The sequence below is a fragment of the Mus caroli genome, chromosome 6 (assembly GCF_900094665.2).
Source record: "Mus caroli chromosome 6, CAROLI_EIJ_v1.1, whole genome shotgun sequence".
In the NCBI taxonomy this organism is placed as follows: Eukaryota; Metazoa; Chordata; class Mammalia; order Rodentia; family Muridae; genus Mus; species Mus caroli.
In genome coordinates, this window is record NC_034575.1 from 35,747,836 (window position 1) to 35,753,070 (window position 5,235).

Here is a 5,235-nt window from a genome sequence, read left to right on the forward strand (position 1 = left end):
GAGTCAAGACAAGACTCTGATCAAGACTCAATTTAATATTTCCAGACACTCAGTTTATAAAGGAAGGGGGAGGGAACCCAATTTCCCGCCAAGTAACTCAGGGTNCAGTAGNAGGACGAACACGTGTGTGACTCCAGGCAGCAGAGGCAGGACGAATGAGCCGGTAGCTCCACCCTTGAGCAGGCAGGTTCCAGGCTGGGGGGAAGGGAGGCCACAACCGTCTGAACTTATTTTTAGCAAACTTATGAGTTATGTTATAATATCCATCAGAAATATATATTAAATCATTTTATACAAAATTGTTATCAGATTAAATCACTATAGTCTTTATATGTCTCAACTGATACCCCAGCATATTACATAAAATTCTTCCAAGTTATAGAGTTAACAATATGATAAAATATCTTTAATACATCTATGAAACTATTAAAATAAAACCCATAAATTCACATAATGGATGCACATAAAGAAATTTCTTCTACAATGTCAGTGATTTCAAGCAAATCTAGGTGAATTCTTTATATCATCTTTTTTCACATGAAGCAACTATTAGCTGTTCTGTTTTAAGATAGACAATGCTCTTTTTAACCTGTCAAAAATAACTTGTAAAACTTATACAGTGTGCTCACTAAGAAGTATATATTTTTTCCACGCAAAAAATAAACTTTCAAGAATAAAGGGAACCCATATGGGTAAACATATGATATGGTGTGGAGAACTTCAGTGTTGTATCTTGGCTAGTCCAGTCTACACATTGCCATGGGCCACATTCATGATGCCTGCAGTCTTATAACACAGATGTCCACAGTAAAGAACCTAGATAGTAGTTCTCAGGAGCAATAGTCCCCACTTACACACTGGTTTTGCTGTAAACTTAACATTTTCTAAAAATAGTTTATTAATTTAATAGTATGTAAGCATTCAGATGAATAATTAGCACAAAGAGGTAGAAGTATACGTTGGTAAATGTAAAGATTATAATAATGAATCTGATTTCAATTCTTCGCAGAAATAATTTGCTAAATAAATTTCTTATGTACACAGAATTTAGTGGCATAACTTTCCTCACTATTTTCCCCTTTGAGTTACCTTTAAAGTATTACACTTCCTAACAGAGAATACAACAAAGATCTGTTCCCAGTAGAACTGTCTACATTTCTCTCACTAATGTGTACATTAACATGCCATATCACTGAATTGTGAGGCAGATTTGGAATTATTTGCACACATTACTGGAAAGAATTTTAAAAGGACAATGTCTCATTGTGTAATCCTGGCTATCCTAGAACTCCCTATATAGACAAGGCTATCCTTAAAAACCACAGAGACCCTCCTGCCTCTGCCTCTTGATGCTAGAATTCCAAGCAAATAGTTTAAAAATATGCAGTGTATATATCTTTCAGTGATTCTTATTAGGATTTTTTCCTGATTATAGGATTTCTTAGAACAAATTTGAATCTTGCATTTTTGAGGATACATGCCATCATATTACAGTGGTGCTTCTTGGGAATCACATATATATGAGGAGGAGGATGGTGATGATAATAACACAGGTAATGAGACGTGTGGCTGACAGCAAATATACTGTGTAGAAGAAGTGATTATGCAAATTTTCTTCACTTTCCCAAGACAGGGATACAATTTTAATAAATGTTTGTTCTATTTTAAGAATCAGTGTCAATATAAAAAAATAGATAGTGTTATCCTTTGAAATCAGCAGGAATTATACAGGTGTACAAAGGGTTTTAGAGGCTATGCAAGCTTTCTAACATTTTCCATGCATGGCTTCAAGAGTAAAGCATATTCTTTCCTAAAGCAGAAGTGTTTAACCTGTGATCTCCAGGCCTCTTGGAACTTCACAGATAAAATTTAAAGAATACACAGATTTGAATGGAAAAATACATCTATATTTTCACTGTCTAATTGAAACACACCATTTATTTCACAATAAAAATAGTGAATAAAAAGTAACAGTTTTGGTTATATCTGTAACCAACTTGATAATGTAAATCACATTCATTTTCATTTGCATATATTGCATACATTACAGGGATTTGAAAGTCAATTTTTTCATATTGCATTACATAGAGTAAATACCATTTGTCTTTATCATGGTCTTAAAATCATGGTAGTTTTCTAATTAATCAGCATATAGTTTATTCATTTGACTTTGAGGTTGTCTATACATTAATATCATAATAAAAATGTAAGTAGTATTTTAATATCAGCATTAGAAAAGACAGTTTCATCTGTAATATTATGAATTTCATTTTATACCTTTAGATATACTCAAGAGGGGTCTTTGGGGTTTGTTAGACTAACAAAAATGAAGAGGCCCTTATAAGGGATGAGGCCCCCACCTCTGTGGTGTGACTCAAATTCGAAAGCCAAGATGTAGACACTTAAAGCAGATCTCCTCTTAATGAGAAGTACCTACTTCTGTTCTTCTCTCGTTCTCCTCCCTCCCACACTTCCAACCCCTTTCCTTTTCTTTGTTATTATGGTTTCTCTGTCTCCCCCCTTACTTTCATCAGTGGTCACAAACAACTACAAAACCTTTGTATTTCAACCATGAGATTATTATGAAAGCATTATACCTAAAGTATTACAGATGACCTTGGATGAAGTATAAAATAACATTTGTTTAACAGATGAGCATCATCTTTACAACGTGATTAATGTCCTTTCCATTTACCCAAGACTCTTGAGAAGAACCTATTTTATATAATAGATGTATTCTTGTGTAAATTCTAATTCAAATCCAGTGCTGAGAAATAATTTTCATTAGCAGGTGAAATTCCATGTCAATACACATCTGATTTCTCTTGACATGGTATTAAATTATTAATGTTTTTATTAGAATATCAGATGCTAAAATTAATGATAGCAAACATACATATAGTGTTTGTTTTGGGCTAAGAACTGCATTAAATTCTCTGTTATTCAGAGATAGATACTAATCATTGCATGTTACAGAAGAGAAAATTAAATCAAAGAGAGGTCAATATTAGCAGGGATGTTTAGCTGAAATGGCAGTACTAGGATTTGAGCTTCCCTTACCTCCTAGTCCTGTTTTCTAAACTATCAAGTAAAGTTTTGTGCCTTCTGTGGTTGGGAAGCTTCTAGGAGCAGTCTCATCACATTCACCACATTAATTACTTATGGTAAAGATAGGTAATGGATAAAAAAGAGTTATTTGAAAAAAACAATAGATCATCTGAACTACCTCTTATGTGTGGATTTTTTCATATTAGCAATAAAGTGGGAATGAAAGGAATCAACAGAGTCTGAAACTTACAGGAGTTTACCTTCCCAGCTCTAACTATAGCAAATGCCCCTTCACCCCCAACACACACACACACACACACACACACACACACACACACACACACACCATTGTGAATGTGACTTTGGCCACAAAACCATTGGTTAACCATTTGGTTAGCTTGCTTTTCATTTATAATGGATATACACAGCTTTCAGAAGCAGAAAAGAAGTGCAAGAGCCTGGAACTTCAACCCTTGTCTTACCATCAGAAAGAATAAATTGACAGTTGTCATGTGTCAATGATGTTGAATTCTACACATTTTGCTGTGTGGGACACTTGCCTTCCAATTTCTGAGAGCCTATGATGAAGCTATAGAGATTTTTTTTCACTGAAACTGAGAATTTTATGATTTGCCTTGTGATATTTTGTCTCTATGGACTAGGTGAATCTGAGTTTAACACACAGAAAATTCCTTTCCCAGGCTTGCCAGATCCCTGCTCTACACCTACTTCTCTCAAAAGCATCAGGCTCACTTCTGAACACAATCCTCAGTCCTTATTCATTTTGCCCACAGGATCCATGAATAGTACGGTCTTTCAGATCAATTTCTATTCAGTGGAACTTGACAGGACTAACTCTGTGGTGCCAACTGAATTGGTATATAATGCTATGTACTGGTACCAGCAGGGCCTAGAGAAAGGACTGAAATGGAATTATTGTTCAGCAGTTGAAAAGGATGCTCAGAGGGAAGATGTGTGGATAAAGTGTCTTTCTCAAAGAGAGGAGCGTCTTTCCCTCACCATGTAGTTGACTTGCCCCAGCCAAATGGCTTTGGACCTCTGTTCTGGTAGTGTTCCTCAGTAGCACAGGTCAATCCCCTTTGTACATCAAATTCTCCATGCCTTCACTCCTAACATATCCTCATTTACTTTATTTCTTCCACTAGCTATTATTTCCTACTCACCCTTCTGAACTCTCATGAAACACTCATGAGAACAGTTGAACCAGATACACTTTTGTTCTTAAAATTTTTCTCTGTCATGTTACTTTTCAAATACTGAGGGTTATCTGAATAGTAAACACATTAATCCACAGAGCTAATTATCCAAAGAGTACATAATTATAAGGGAATTTAGCAGGCCTGAATGTATTATGGTAGTAAATCAGACTCTAATTGGACTTGCTTGGGAGGTCAGGGCACATTCCCTATTTTTTTCCCCAGTGGATCAGAAGATGCTAAAAGGAGGCCATATCTGATTAAGCTGGTCTCAAGCAGAATATGAATGATAAGAGGAAAAACTTCTTGAAAAATTATCGAAGAAAGCAACATGTGGAGAGCCATTATTAAAGAGGAATTTAGTACGCTATGTTCAACAGGACAAGTTTGGGAAAGTAAACTGATTATTTCTTTCTAAGTTCAGTTTTTGACCCTGTGGATATGAATGCATATCTTCCTATTGGGTTCCTCCAATAGAGACAGGCTATTAACACAATTACTTTAGATTTTCTCTCTGTGACACTGGTTCTCTACAAAGACCACAATTTACAATGAAATAGAATCTTACCAAGAATAGTGATTCTCTTTTGGGATAAAAGGCGCTCAATGAAGTTTATAGGACACTGGGTGAAAACCTAGACTAGACCAAGAAGTATCCCAATGTGAAACAAAGGTTCAGTGTAGCTGGCATGTGGTTTTCATTCAGCAGAACTCAGTTTATAAAAGATTGATTTTCTTGATCCTGATAACTTTTCAAAAATATAAATATAAACAGCAGAAAAAAATCCCTGCAAATACAAACTATAGTTTTCTGTTGATTTGTGGCAACTAAAGTGACCTAAGGGCTGGGAGTAATTATGTTGTAAAATAAAAGGTCAAAGGAAGACAAACAAATGTTTGATATATCTAAGAAAGTGAGAAAAAAAAAAAACTAGAGAGTTTCCAGAGTCAGGAACACACACACACAGGG